The 17,196-nt window shown below is 29.3% G+C and overlaps 1 protein-coding gene across 1 annotated transcript in view; it reads left to right on the top strand.

Moving 5' to 3' along the window:
* LOC107457579 (uncharacterized) overlaps positions 1–17,196 on the top strand; it is a gene marked incomplete in the record, with an annotated part of 324,266 nt that continues 307,070 nt past the window's right edge. The window contains 1 exon segment of the mRNA XM_043039022.2: positions 1–396.

Below are 17,196 nucleotides of genomic sequence, written 5' to 3'. Positions count from 1 at the left end.
TAGTGCGATTTTACTTTAGAAAGATATTAGCCTTCTCTCGACGTAGTTTCAACGGGATTTAAATTGAGTGTTTTGACGTTCGAGCGAAGCATGGTGCGCATGGGGTTGTTTTGATATAAAATTTTGATAAGTTTGTCGATTTCATGAAATTTTAAAAACTTACCTTTGCTTCAGAAGTCAGGAAAATTATTTTTCCTAGAAAGAATATCAAAATTTTAAAAGAAATTTCGGAAAAATATGACTTTGATCTCAGAAGTAAAAAGAACAAAATGAAAATTTGGTGAATTATTTAGTGCAATTTAAAGTGGAATAAAACTCATATTACTTGAAAGAAAACTCTCAAGATCCGGACGGATTTAAATCTGAAATTTATTGACACTGAGTGATTTTCAATCAGTAAGTTCAAATTTTATTTAACTTATGATATTAAAATAATTTACTTATTGAAACATCAAAATATTTCATTAAAATTTAAGGAATCTAATTCGCAACCAAGATACTTGAAAATAGATTGGTATTAAAAATTCGAATGATGCTCAAAGTATTATAGTATTGTGGAAAAGATAAGTCATATTTTAAATATTCAATTGATACAAATTAATTTTTATGTATGTCGAACTGAAGTTTCAATTAAAAAATTATTATAATTTTACGTAAAAATAATAAACTGACAGGTATATTTGAAAAGATATAATCTATGTTTAAAAACTCATATTTAGTAAAATAATATGTATTTGGTCGCTTGAAAAGATTGATTTTTGACAAACTATGTACGATTGCAATACTTTAAGTTTCAAATATTCGCGGAATAAGATAAATCGCGCGATATTGTTTCCCAAATTATATTATAATATGAATGTTATTTTGACTATTTCAATTTAAAATGAATGGCATATTTAGGAAAACTAAAATTATTTTGTGAAAATTGAATTGAAATTTTGAACAAAATGTTCGAGAAACTAAATACACATTTAGATATTTTCAAATTGTCTATTTGTTTTTCTTTTTGTTGTTTTGTGATACGTCTCTGGTATTTATTTATTCTATAATTTGCGAAAATTTTAAGATTTATTGTAAAAATTATATGCAATTTAAAAAAAATTAATTTTGTTCCTGGTTCTGTAGTTTTAGTCTAAAATTATAGCATTATAAAATATATGCTTTAAAATGCTTCGAAAGGAATTCTTTGAGAAATAGCGGAAATCTGTTCTACGCACCTATGAGCGTCTTTGGTAGTTTAAACAGAGTTAGAATATTCATTAGCTGTATGCCATTTGGACTTATTTTAAGCACTCAGGTTTTTAAGTAATTTATAATACATACTTATTCAAAATGCGCAGTTTTGTTAAATATAAAAAATAATTTTTTTAATAATGATTTGAAATATCATAAGAAAATTAATACATTTTGTATAAATAAATTATTTTTGTTTATTCATTCGTTTCTCTTTTTTTTCTTCAAAGTTTTCGTACTCTATTTTGTGAGAACATTTTTCGTTGATAAAGTACTGAAATTTCATTTTATATTCATTTGAACCAGCCTTTTTTTTGCGTTTTGGTACAATATTTTTCTCATTTTAATTTTAACTCGAAAGCTTATTTTGGAACTTAACATTTTTATAATGATGACCTTTTAAGTAAAAATAAATTATTTTTATTTAGCATTAAAAATAAAAAAAAGTTTTCTGATCCAAAATATTTTTAAATTGACACTAATACTAGCGAATTGGATAGAAATGTGAAAATTAGGAATTTTGATGGAAAATTATAACTATGTAATATATGTTTGTCTATCTGAAAAAATACATATTTTTAAACTATTGACAGATTTTTGGAATGAACTTCTTATTCTTCGGTTTTTTCCTACTAAAACTTGAAATGTGTTAATACTGACAGAATTCTTAGACCCAGAAAACTTTAGATTCATACTGGTCGTAAATCGAAACCTTAAAAAAAAATTAGATATTTTATAATTACTTTCTTTTAGCTAAAAATATTTTAAAATTTTCAACATCTATGAAATTAATTGTTAAACTAAGAATTCTTTAGTATATTTAACTTTAAGAGATAAAATGAGACAGATTGTGGTTGGCTAAACTTTTTAAATTTATTTTGACTCTATTTAACTTGCCGATTTTTAATGTAAATTTTTTACCATAATTTTTTTCTTTTGAATGTTTGACCTAACAAATTTCGAAATTTTATACTCCCAACAAAATTGTTTTCATACTAAACTATCAAAAAGAAATATATACTTTTAGAAATTTTGGTGCCTGTGAGCCACGGCTGCAAGCCTTTTTATGAAGCAAAGTTGAATCGTATTTTTGTGCTAATTAAATCAAATTTAACGTGATCGCACCTTACTGCAAAACTAAAATTTACTAACAGAGCACAGAGCATTTTTATGAATTTTAAGAAAATATTCAAACAACACAAAACGTATTTTACGCATGTAATTGTAAATGTTTGCGATATTAGGAAACATTTTGTTAGTAATATGTCTTAGCATTATTACAGTATCACAAAGGAAAGATCCTAATATACGTTGTAAAAAAGTTAATATTAGTTTTCTGCATTTAAATGTACATAATATATAAACTCCACAATTATTTTCATTTTTATATCTGGTACATCAGAAATTTATGTAGATCCGTTGGATACAGTAGCCACTTTTTCTCGAGATTTGTTCAAAGCATGTATCAGATTTATATTAAAAAAAATTAATCTGGTTATAAAACTAGCGATGTTAGATCCCCCACATAAAGTCATTGATAAAATATCAAGTGATAGTCATTTTCCTGTTAGCATTTGCTCGTGTCTGACCACTTTACCCAGGCTGCTTTCCTTACCTGCTTTGTTAAATTTTCTTCTGTCATTTTTGTTTTATACGTATATATTTTCTTTATATGCATAAAATTTCTTTTCTAGTTTGATAAAAAATACGCAGAACTTTTGACTGTATTCTCTGGTTAACAATAGATGCATAAAAAATATGCTTCAAAAGTAAATTAAAATTATAGAAATTTAATTAAAAAGATAGTTTTTAAGTTTAGAAAGTATCGCATAGAAATATATTACAGAAACAGAAATTAATTTTTATTTCCCAAGTGAATAATAATACTTTGAAATTTTAATGAGAACAGAAATTTAGTTTTTACAACAAAGGATTTGACTTTTTTTTCAAGCAGTTAATGCTAATTATTTATTTCAATTTCGAATCAAATATTCTACGAGTTTCCGACAAATCATTTAAATTCTTTAAACTGAATTCGAGAGAGAAACTTATTTCTATTTCAAGTGATCCTTCAAGACTTGTTGCTTTGTAATTTTAATGAACGAAGTTCATTTAGTTTAACATAAGATATTAATTTCCTCTGAGAATGTATTTGTTACGAAAGAAAGTTTATTAATACAACTAATATAGTAAACGAACCTGTCTTAATCAGTGTATGTTTCTAGTAAGAAAGTATTCTTTTGAACAAAAGAGATGTTACTGTGGAGTATAGATATAATTAACGAAACAATTCTAATTTAGTAAGGAGCTTGTTTCAAGATTGCATATTTAAGTTACCGGAAAGGAAATTCTCTCATCAATTGTTCTATTCTTTAACTTATCTCTACCACAATTGATGTGGTAAGAAACTGAATGGATAGAAATGTTGAGACTAATTTCTTGCGTTAGCAACCCTCTTATTTAAATAATGAAATAAAAAGTTAAAATATTACGTTTTTTAAGTTGCCTGAAAAGGAACTTTTCTTTCAACTTTGCTAGACATAAGACGAAAAACCTTGAAAGCGTCACTTTCGCAACTTGAAGAGGGGTTTTGGTGATTAGTTTGAGAAAGTAATGCACCCTATGTTTTTCCTTTTAGGTCTGACAAAAATATTTTTTCCCTTTTTAAGCAACTCTATAAATGTGACTTAATTTTCTTAATATTTATTTCAGAATTTTATTTTTAGTTATGTCTGTTATTTTGCTAATATTGGAAATTGGTCAAAATTTTTGTTTGCAATAAACGTATACTTATACATTGATATCCGACGCAGAGATCCAGTTGTAATTTGATAATCAAACTAGCTAGTGGTCAAAATTTGTATTGACAAGACATTTTTTTGGCGATAAAATGAAAATAAATTATGATAATAAAACTAGCTTATTTATAAGTCGAGAAACGATTACGATAAACAACATAAAAATTAAGTTTAAGAAATATAGCTAATCGGACAACTGTCGAAATTTTGATGGACGATAAATTTCCTTTGGCAACATTATGGCAATAGAATCGGCTTGTAGCGGTCAAGAAATGATTGATTTTTTTTCTAAAATTTGCTACTAACCTACTACTGACCTAATTGATCTTAATTCTTACCGAAAATAGGTTTATTCATAAGATTTCAAACTTACAAATTATATTTGTCTCCATGTTTCCTAAATTTTAATCAAGATTTTGCTGACAGTTCAAAACATTGTTTGACCTTTTCAGAATAAAATGATTGTTGTTTGCGAACTGGGGGAAAAAGTGGAGAAATTTACGATCATTGATTCCATTATTTTGCCTTTATGGAGCATTTGCATTTTGAAGCATATCCAGTAGAAGAGTAGAGAATTCAGATTTTAAAAAAGTTTTTTGACTTCTCAAATGCTCAAATTTAATGATTTTAATATTAATTTAGTGCAGATAAGGGCTATATTCAAAGATTTGAATTTTGCTTTATTTTGTGCAATAAGATGTTGCCAGCAACGAAAAGAACTAATGCCATTTATAGTTATTGAGAATATATTGTTACGCTTTTAACTAAAATCATAACTTCTATTTTCTTCATTAAAATAGATTGTTATGAGCAAGAAAAAGCATATTCATTGTTAAGCAATATTTTGAGTTATTTCCTGGTCGCATAATTTATTTCCCGTTTTAGTGATCAAAATTGACAGCTCAGATCATGCGATTTATTAATGACGGTGGAATTTTTATTTTACATTTTTTTAGGTATCTGCCATTAGGTTGATAATCAACCATACCTTAAAGAAAATCGAGAGCTGAACCAACGAAATTCAACCTGTCACATTTTTGCAAAGTGTTCCTTGCGATTTTTTTTGTGATTATAATACGCAAAGCAAGATAATGAAGACTATGAATTTGAGCTATTTTACGCGTAACTCTATACTATGTACTAAATTAGGAATGGAAAATGACAATTTTTGTTTTAGTTTTCTACGTAATTTTCTGTTTTCTATGGAAATTGCTTGAATTTTATGCAATTGCACGTAGTATTGCTTTATCAAACATAAATTTTCTTCGCAATTTTTCACAAAATTTTAATTAGTAATTTATGACAGATGTTAAACCCAAAGGTGCCAAGCGTCCTCTTAATGGGACATTCCTTTTTCCAAAAGCAGAAGCAAAAAGGGAACAAAAAGTGCTTCATTATTCGTATTTATTTCGTGAAAGCAAGGTAATTCTATTGACCGCAATGTATCAATGACATGAATATTTATATTAACATCGAAAGTCTAAGCGTAGTGCTTTTTAAAAGCTAAAGTCGTAAGTAATAGAATGAAACATACTTGGTGTAAACAAATATGAACTACCACATTTGTGTCGGTGCTTTTTATATTTAGACTACTTTTTGGGGTCAGGCATTCATGGGTTAAGAAATATATATGGCACTATGAAGCGAATAAATAGGAAATGCTTGCAGATGAGCCTTTACGTTCATCTCTAGCAGCGATTCCTAATTTTTCTTGCTAGGGAACCCTAAATGAACGGCCTTCGATTAACGGAACCACCAAGTTATTGAATAAAGGATATAAATATAATAGGTTTAAAAAAGCCATACTGATTTTTTCTTTTTAAAAAGTCCTAACTATCGGAACCCCTGTGATCCCCCCACGGAACCCTAGGATTCTGCGGAACATCATTTGGGAACCATTGTTCTATAGAATGAAGATAAAAACATTTCAAATTTTTTGAGTGCAATTTTTTAATTGCCATTTCTTGTCAATTTTTTGAGGGGGAGGGGAGGATGAGCGTATAACAGATACGCATAGTTTAAACGTACTTCTAGCAGGCCTGTTAATTATATTTCAATATATTTTAAGTATTTTCTAAATATAAATTGAATGTCTGTTTAGAAATAGATAGTTCCAGTTGTATATCAAATTTGTACACAACTTTTACGTTTTAACTTCGCAAATATTTCATTAATTTGCCTCAGTTATCTTTACAGTACATTACTTAGAATTCTAATACTATTTAAGCAATTACTTTCCTCGAGTGTTTATGACAGACACGTTTCGCAGGTGAAACTACGCCAAATTATTTGTTTGGCCCACATGCAGCGCCATTCGTTTGTTTTTATGCTGACGAAAGGCTTTATTTGCACAGACAATCGCAAATATTAGACGCAGAACAATGAGTAGTTTGACAGACTAGCTTCTTCCCCCTTATGTTTACATTTTGTCTAAAGATGATTTCAGTTGCTACAATTAGGATAATTAGATAATAATTGGTGTATTTATGTCACAAATTTTGTATTTTATGTTTTTTTTCCCGTTATTGTGACGATTGCGTCTTATGATATATTTTGTGAATGAAAGGTTTTTTGATGAAGACAAAACGTACGGGCATTAATGCATTTTATTTTAATATTAAATAACATCTTAAAGGTTTATTTTTAATATTAGACATAGAAAATTTCTTATTTTGTATGGTAATACTCGCAATAGGCTCTTATGAAGTACTTGCATATTATCGAAATGATTTTTTCAAGTTTTAAGAGTCTTGCAAAAAAGTTATATTTACTTTTATTGGTAATAATTTTTTAATTAAACTTATTTTTAAAAAAATGCAGTTACAATAATTTTTAATTTTAAAACTATGTTTGTGAAGATTTGCTTCTAAAATGCAAACAATACAAAAAATAAACGATAGTTTTGAAAGAAGTTTTTAAAGTGACAATTTATCTTATTAGTAGAAATAGAATAATGTAGTAAGAGGTTCAGGGGATAGAGAGCTCGCATTCCAACGAGGTCACCTTAATTCGAATCTTAGCGATGGCTAGTCTATACAAATTCAGCACCCGGCTCCCCCAACTTCAGCGCTGTCGTAAAATATCCTCAGTGGTAGACGAATCATGAGTTTGAGTACCCTTGCCTTCAGGGTAACTATGGGAGCTTTCGTGGTTTGCCTATATATGTAACGCAAAGGTGGTTTAGTTCATCAAAAAGTTCTCCGCGACGGTAAGTTTCTCCCAATACTTGACCCAGGAGTTGAATTGTCTCCAGGATTGGGTTTAAAATTACAAGCTATGGAATTGCTCATTAGTAGTCGTACGCTCAAAATTGGATCGGCTGTTCAACAACGGTTATAAAAAATATACAATAAAATAACGTACTAAATTTTCCTCCATGATGCTAACAAAAAACTCGAATAATTAAAAAAAATCACATAAATCTGCAAATGGTTCAAAAAACTTTTTAAAAATCTCACTAATGATTTGAAACAAATCTTCAAAATAAACAAATGGTTTGTAACATTTCTACAAAAAAAAAGATACAAATAGTTTGAAAATACTCTATATTCAATTACTAATTATTATGCAAATTATTTTTCTGCACTTAGCATTTATAAAAATGTTTGGCATATAAAATCACTATCATTAGTGATTTCCTTCAAAAACTGATATTAATTATTCAGTGATAATAAAGAGTAATGAAAAAATTAGAATTTGGGGATGCTATTTGTCATTATTCCCAATATTGCAAAGAGATTAAAAAAAAAACCCTTTTAAATGCCTTTTATGTTTTGATGGTATCGCTGTCAATTATGCAAAATCGCACAAATGGTTTCTTGCTTGCATCATAGCGATAATCATTGGAACAAATCGATACAACTGTTTTTCTAACTTGGCGAATACTCTATCGCCAGCTGTTCGTAATTACCTATTTAATTAATGTGGAATATATTATCTTTTAATTAGCGGAAAAAATGCTCAAAAGCTTGATTCTTATGCTCGAAGTAAAATGAATTGAAGACTTGCGTAGACAGTGATATAAAAGTAAAATTTTCTCCTCTGCTTAGACACGTGTTATTTTATTTGTTAACTTTGGAATTTTAAATCTTTACACTACACTATATAGACTTTTCTATTATATTAGAAATTTATATATTAACTTATTTTATACATTAATTGTTTACATATATAATAGTTTCTAACTGATGTTTTTCATATATATTAGTTGAATGTAAAAATATTGAAATTTATTAGAAGTATAAATTTTAAAAATTATTACTACCTAAAGCAGCAGTTTCAAATTTGTTTCGACTGTGAAACCTTAAATGATCGAACTTCTTTTGCGGAACTCCGAAACTTAATGAATAAATTTCAATAGCACTAGTGATCATATTAATTAACGAAAGACTATTATGTTACAAAAATGCAAAAATCTAAATTTGATCAATTATTTTGAAAATATTCAGCGAATTGATTAAATTTTTTGTCACATCATTTTATTACCATAGTCTTAAACATGAGTTTTATGCCACATTTAAATTCACAGATCTGGAGCTTCATCTTTGTCTAGTTCTTAATTTGATTTTAGTACAATGCAAAATGAAAGCTGAAAAATAAGCTGAAATAAGGTTGCCGTTAAAATAAAAGTAAGAAATAAAAAAAAAGAATTGTTGTCAGGTAAGCATACTTCATTGCTGGTTATTTTATTCGATTCGAATTACTAATGGAATTTTTCGCAAATGATGTATCTTTTTCACAATTCATTCATTACATTGTTATTGGAAGAAGAAAAAAATTTAAAATTTCTTTCTTTATAAGCATTTCAATTTAATAAATTCTTAAAAACAAAGTAAATATTTATTTAATGGATTATCAATTGTACGTAATTTTTTAATTACAAGTATCGAAAAGCGCAACGTTAAGAAATTCTTTTTTCTCGGAACCACAGTGTGATCCTTTCACGGAACCCTAAGGTTCCATGGAACATCATTTTGGAACCGCTGACATAGAGTAGAATTGGAAATATCTTTATTGTGATTCCACATCAGGGAGAAAAATCAGATTTTGTAATTTTATACGTATTTCTTTAACAATAAAACTACTTTTATGCATTCACATTTGGCACGAAGAAATTTTAAGTTAAGAAACATACACCGAAGTGCCATTACATTATGACCACCCTGCTAATAACATGTAGGACCACCTAGAGCCCTCAAAACTGCTAGCACCCGCCGTGGCATTGATTCCACGAGGTGCTGATAGGTAGTCTGAGGTATCTGGTACCAAGCTCTCACCAACTGGTCCTGCAATTCCCTCACATTGCGAGGGAGTAGCGTGGCAGCACGAATTTGGTTTTCCAAGTAGGACCACAAATGCTCTATTGGATTAAGGTCAGGTGAATTTGGGGGCCAAGACATGACTTGAAAGTCACTGGAATGTTCCTCGAACCAATCCATGACGATTCGACCCTTATGACATGGTGCATTATCCTGTTGGTAAACACCATCCCCCGCAGGAAAAACTGTTGCCATGAATGGGTGAACCTGGTCTGCAACTATGTTCAAGTAGCTTTCAGACGTCAGGGATTGTTCTATGAGGATTATTGGTTCTAATGTGCAGCATGAAAACATTGTTCCTGGGCGAGAAACTATGAAAACCTGGACAAGCCCATTGTTATAGATGGAGGGTGGTCATAATGTAATGGCTCTTCGGTGTATTTACCTGATGTATTTTTGGCAAATGTATTAAATTTATGCGAAAAAACAGTGGAAAAGTTCTTTACAAAAATTACAAAACTATTATCTCCGATAAAAGCGTTTATAACATTGGGACATAATTTTTTTTTGTTTCATGTTTGACGCTATATACAAATTCCGAGACAACAGTCTGCTAAATTTGTCTAAAAACTTGAACACATTTAACTTTCGGCAAAATTTAACGCATCTAATTTTCGGCATATGATGTTAAATATTATTCTTACCTTGTGGTATAAGAAATGTGGCAAAAATTTATTTAACAATTTACGAATTATATGTCACAGACAAATAATAATTTTATCGCGTGGAAAAAAATATCGAAATTTTTGAGTTAAATATAATTAAATTTAAAAAAATCTCATAAATATTGGAGTTATACGGTACAAGAGTGATATCTCCTCTGTATTAATCGTTCTGAAGAATATAAAGCAATAGGCTTAGTGGTGGGATGCACAGTGGCTTGTATATTCTGAAATATATTAATATAAAAAGAAACTAATAGTACAAATTAATCGTATTATTTAATTAGCAAACGTACGGAGCTTTGCGGCAGTACTATTTAAGCATTTGAATCACGAAATAAATTGTCATGGTAAAAGTGCCCCAATTTGTATGTCTTTGTAGCGAATTACGTTTTTAGACAAGTAATATCGTTCCACTTCAGTTTCTTGATATTATTTACTTAATATTACAATAAAAGACCTTTTTAAAACATTATATATAAAGCTGTTGAACTTTTCAACAGTAGTATTTGTATCGCAAACTTTAAATTTATTTTGACTGTATGTGCATCATTGATTTTATGAAGAAATCCTTAAAGTAAAATATGGTACCTTAAAGATGAAATATGGTAGGATCGATTACTGAAAAATAATGTACGCCGAATGAGACTTTACTAAATAATACAATGTGCATGGTCTTCCATCAGCAATGTATTGTTGAATTATTAAGTATTTAAATTATGTTATTTGAAAGCTCTATTGTAGTTATGTTATTTGAAAGTTGTAGACTGTGACAGTATATATGACAATTATAGTGTCCAACTATGATACTAAATGAAATTATAATTTGTAAAGACAGCTCCCTCCTTAACATTAAAAAAAAAATTAGAATTATTCCATGATTTTAGTTTACCATTTAGATTTTTTTATGGAATTCTTTGATCTTTTAAAACATTCAATTAAAAAAATAATATATTTTTTTAATGCTTTTTTTTTGACGCGGACAGTAAACAAGTTGAAGTAGAAAGTTGCAATAAAAGCTAGTTTCGAAAATAATATAATTCCAATTTGAAAAAGTCTTTTGTTAGTGTATTCAGTGAAAATAACGGACAAAAATAATCATGCTCATGCTTACAATTTAAGAAAAAGTTTCGGCTAATACGGTTTTTCGTTGTTACTTGCATTTCGAAATACATTTAAGCATTTTATTTGATTGTCGTTGAACTGTCGACCCAATTATGGGCTTATGACTATTAATGTTCAACTTCGTAGCCTTGTAATTTTGAACACAATTCAGAAGACAAGGGAACTCCTGGATCAAGTATTGGGGAAAATTTTGATTTCGTGGAGGATTTTTTGATGGAACTAACCCGCATTTGCGTTACACGGATAGGAAAACTTCCCACGGAATAACCCGACGGCAAGGGGCTTTTAGCCCATGATCCATCAACCTCCGAGGATATTTTATGTCAGCACTGTGGTCGATGAGAGTTCGTATCGAACTGCCTTCGCTGGAATTTGAACCCGGCTCACATCACTGGAAGGTGAACGCTCTATTTCTTGAGCCACCATTGCTCTAACATTGAAGCATTGGACAGTATGGCTGATTCCGACTTTCAAACTATTTAAAATCTGCATTATCGATTTACTATTAATTTGCTTAGTTTTGGGGCACTCATTTAATATCTATGTGGGGATGGTAGTTACAGACCATGTCAGCCGTCATGTATGGAAAAGTACCCCAGCATAGAATCGAGTTAACATGCCTTATATAGTAGTGAATTGGATTTGTATATTTGTAGTGGTAGATACGCTACAGTACTCCCCCACCAGAATTATAGCTGTGATAGAATTCGATATATGGATGCCACTAGTTGAGTCATTGCTGTTTTTTTGTGTGAAGTCGGGAGAGCTGTATTAAGATCACCGTATTTTTTTGCTGATCGTGAGAGCTGACACACGTGAGATTTCAGCCCAGTTACGATAAGAGAACAAGCATCAGTTGATGTATCTTTTGCAGCCTATGACTTGAAACGTGGTGTTTATAAAATTCCATCCAGAAAAAAAAATTTTTTTTTGACCAATGGATTACCAGTGATTATAATAATACGACCAAAATGTTCTCTCTTTTGAAGTTAATTATCATTATATCTATTAGATTTTTATCTTTTAAATTGCATGAAAAAAGTTATAGGGAAACATTGATATTTCACAACTCACATTTAATTCTTATTATAGTTTTTTGTTTACAATTAAAATAATTATAAAAATGCTATACGATTATGTCTTTTAACAAATATGAAAGAGACAAAACAATTTTGACTATCCAATTATGACCAGGAAGACCAATTATTATACGCCATTTTATGACGACCGCAAACCTGATATCGTAATATTGCCTATTGCTATCTTTAATTATGACTAGAGATGTTGATTACTCAAGTGCTATGTGGTAGTTAAATTCATCATATTTCACTGATGTATGCTTACAGTATGCATTGATTCACTTTGTAATATCGGATCTTATACTGTGTAGCATATAATATTGATATATTGTGTGACATTAAAATTCATAAGTCTGTAAATCGAGGGAAGTATGCAATAAGTTAATGCTTGATAAATCGATGCAAAGAAATATTTTAAATGTAGACAGTTGTTTTCTTTAATTGTTTGTTGACCAGTGATTTACGTTTCCAGTTTCAAGAAATATTAAATTTAATGAAGCAGTTTAGAAAATAAGAGCACTTAAGATACGATATTGTGCACTTATGCAAGATACGGCTTCTAGTGAATATGCATATTGTGCTAACCATATTTCTAATTCTGTTTTTAATCCATAATTCAATAAATTATTGTATATTGCTGATAAATTATTAAATGTATGCCAACTTTAAGTTTGATCCTCATTGCGTGGTCTTATTTGAAAAAAAAATGAACAAATCAGTGTCCATTTATATTATAATGGTTCTTTCCAAATTAGTTACAAGAAACTGTAATGGAATAAGAAAATTTTATAACAGGAGTGCCCATCCCCCTAAGGCTTATTGGGACAAATACCAAAAACTTAGAAATTCTGCAAACTTCCAATAAACACAAAAATAGATGCTAATTTTTTTTTTTTAAATAAAAAGCAACCTTTTGTATGAGCAAAAAATTTTTTTAATTACATATCTTCTATGATATATCACATTTAATGTATCAATAAACAGTAGTTTCTCTGAAAATTAATCTTGTTTTCAGTTAAAAATCACCACTTAGAAAAAGCATTATTTGTACACGATTATTATATTATAGTACAGTAGTGAAGTTACTAAAATTGAGAACGTTCTCAGAGCTTCTAAAGACAGAATTCTAATAATTTAATTAATGTCTTTGTGTATAATTTCTTTCCTTAATATTCAAACCAATTTTTACATTCTAATTTTTGAAATAATATTACAAATTCGAATATTTGGGAGAGAGAGAGAAATTATAAGTTTTGAATTTTTATTTTAATGAAACATTTATGCTAGTATGTTTGTTTGTATGACTATGATTTAGAACTGCGTATTATATACAAAATATTGCATCAATTTCATCTTTAATTACATATCTTCTTTTCAAAATTTTGAGATATAACAAAGGTAAAATAAAAATGACTGAAATTGCCCCCCCCAAACAAAAATGCATCAAAGATATAATAATTTCTCTAGAAATATCCTCTCTCTTCAAATTTCCAAAAATACCTCGTTAAATATTCAATAGTATCTCTTAAATCTATTTTACACTTAAAAAAATATCTTAAACTATACGCATTCCAAAAATCGGGTACGGAGACTTGATTTCCTTGGTTCCTCCTTGGTGGCACCTGATTTAATGCAATCTATTGCTCTGAATATCCCATATATTGTATGTCGTGCAACATTCATTGACTTAAAACATTTGAACTGTGTTCCAGACACTGGTCCAGCTGGAGTGGAACGGGACCAGTGGCCAAGTCCTGGGCTATATGGTTAAGGGTTTTCATAACCTAGGTACATGCTCAGGGCTTGGAGGAAAGAAGAAAAAAAAAGTGTTCCAGACATAAAAGACATAATTCAATATGAACTTTGGTGGTACTATATATACATCATTATTAAGTGCTATTGCTCATGTCCGTATTTTTGTATTAATGTCTATATAACTGCTTAAGAGAATTTGCAAAATATGTTCATTCGTAAAAATCTAATCATATTTGTAACCAATAAAAAGTATTAAAATTAAAAACTAATTATACGCAATTTTGTATACTTTATATTTTCTTAATCTAGTTTGATATAATAGAAATTTTTTTGTATATTTTTCATACATCTTTCAGACATTTTGGGAAATTTTGAAGTCGATTTGTATGAATAAAATATGAAAACCACCCTTAGTCAGCTATTTTCTTGTTGTAAACTGTGCAGTAAAGTTACAAATTGCTAGCAGTTTTATGGCCTATTCTAGAAGCTATTCCACACAAAGTTATCCAAAAAATGACATTTTAAGTCCGCTGCTAGTCTTATTGTGATGCAAATGATAACGGCATACGTTCATTTTATTCAGGCATTATAATACGCTCTAAAACATGGTCTTTTTTCATAGAAGAAAAGTACTCACAAGCCTTACATTTATTTTTATTGTTTGTGAATGCGCACATCATGTTATAAAGGCTCATAATCATAACAGATGGCATTAGATTATCTTGATAGTAATAAACTTGTTTTGGGGATTATTCTAAACCAAACTGTAAAAGCTATTTTTACCCGAATTCTGAAGCAGAAGAAACCACTTTTTATCTATACACAATGAAGTAATATTAGCTTTTAAGAGTGAAAAACAACTTAGCAATTTGGCAGTTTAAGTTTACCGAAAAAACGATGTAGTATTCCGTATTATATGAAGGGCTGAAATTTTAAAATTCGAAAAATAATATTTTCTTGAATAAAATACTTAAAAAATGGTATATTTTCAGAATTTGAAAAGCGAATAAAAGTGCATTTGTTTAAAAAATATTAATCAATTGAAACAAACCGGTATTATACAAGAAGCACAAATCGTAACTGTAATGTCCAGTTTTTTAGACCCTTAAAAGGTTTAGATTAATTGTAAAGAAAAAGAAAACAAGGATTCTATATTTCCGAGGCATTCCAAGAATTTGGTTTGCTTTCTTTCAGATTTAGTTCTTAAAACGTTTTCAGCCAATCACTTAGGTTAAATAAAAATTGTGCACAGTTTAGTGTATTAAAATAAATTTTCCCTCTGATATCTATGTTGAATTCTGGGTGAAAAATCCGACTCTGCAAAGTACCTCTGAAATTTCGCGATGTTTAAGTTAGTAAATAATTTCCAACGTTTCCATTTATCCTGACAGTTTTTAGGCTTACTACATGATAAGTTTCGAACCTATCATTCAACCTATCATTTATCTCTGTAGGTTTTTGCGCCTGAGTTTACAATAATCTGGATCGTGAGAGCCGTAGCCGTGGTGGCTTAGGGGATAGAGAGCTGGCCACACAATAGGGTGACCAGAGTTTGAATCCTCCTGATGGTTTGTCTATATTAATTCCGCATCCAACTCTCATCGACCACAGTAGTGACGTAAGACTATTCTCATGGCAGACAGGTCATAGGTTGAATCCCCTTTGCCACCAGGCTAATCATGGGAGGTTTTCGTCATTTTTTTCAGCAAGTAAAGCAAATGCGGGTTAGTTCTATCAAATTTCTCCCAATACTTAATCCAGGAGTTCCCTTGTCTTCTGCATTTGGTTCAAAATTACAAGGATACGGAGTTGAACATTGGCAGTAGTAAACTCAAAAATTGAGTCGGCTGTTCAGTGACAATTATAAAGTAAAATAAAATCTGAATAATGTTGTTCTAACCGTTAGTGGAGATAGCAGTTTTTGTCTTAATGTACAGTGCGCCAAAGTACAGTGCGCCAAAGAGAAGCTGACCACATGGTTTAACTTTTTATCTGATGATCGGATCTTAATTTTATTTTTGTTAATTTATTTTTAATTTTGCTTTGTTAATTTTACTTTTTGCGTATTTCGCCATATCTCGAGAGCTTTTTAACAGAATTTAAAAATTTTTGAACGCAGTTATAAAATTCGTTTATGCAAAGATAGTTCCATTAAAAAAATTAATTATAGTAAATATTTATGATTTTTATTATTTTATTTAATAGTAGTCGATGAAATTTTGAATTGCAACAATAAGATATATAATTTTTATGTCACTTTAAAGTTTATAATTTTACATGTCAAAATACAAAATTTGAGCAAAATCGGTTGAATAGCTCCTGAGAAATCGAATTTTAAATATTCGACTTTTTTAAAATTCGAGTTCTTAGGATCTCTCAATCGATTTCACTTTTATTTTGCCTAATAAAATTACATATTTCAGAATGATATAAGAAATTGTATACCTTACAATTCAAACTTCATTCATATTTAATAAAATATAAAATATGTATTATATTTGGATAAATTAATTTTATTATTGTGTGCAATTTTTTTAAATGAACTTAAAAAGCTCTCGAGATATAGCGAAATACACAAAAAATAAAATTAACATTGAAAGGTGTAAGCTTTGAATAGCTTTCCAGTCAAAACTTTAGGAACCATACTTCCCAGTTTACTATGTTTGTCTACTCCCTATGTTTTGGGACTCAAAAATCCGAATTCGTCGGAAAACAGGTATATTTTTTCAAAGAATGGACGCTTTTATGTCTAATTTCGTAACTTGAAATATCGTCTGCACTAATTAATTAGCATATTTGAGGCCACAACTTTTAACCTTATTATAATGAGTCCTACAACGTGAAGATCTGATCATTAAATCAAAAGTTATTTAGGGTAGTCAGTTTTTAATTTTGCGCACTGTACATGTTTCTTATAGCGTATTTTTCCATATCTTCAGAACTATTTAAACATAGAGAAAATCATTTGTACAATTTCTAAACTCGTTTATTTAAATTAAGTTCCAACTTAAATGCAATAATTTTGGACAATTTTAATTTTTAATTTATTTTTATAAAATATATTCTCTTTTTAGTATCCTCAACAAAACATTATTGCTTAAATAATAAAGCCATAGCTGTCTAGGCTCTTTGTATTGTCTAGGCTCTTTGTGTAAATTAATTTATAGATCAAAGTACGTAAATAGGTTAATATTTCTTACTTTATCTCGCGGTGTATCGCGGAGGA

This window comes from Parasteatoda tepidariorum, chromosome 7 (genome assembly GCF_043381705.1).
Source record: "Parasteatoda tepidariorum isolate YZ-2023 chromosome 7, CAS_Ptep_4.0, whole genome shotgun sequence".
Lineage (NCBI taxonomy): Eukaryota > Metazoa > Arthropoda > Arachnida > Araneae > Theridiidae > Parasteatoda > Parasteatoda tepidariorum.
The sequence above is the reverse complement of the archived record's forward strand: the minus strand, read 5'-3'. Positions and strand labels throughout refer to the sequence as shown.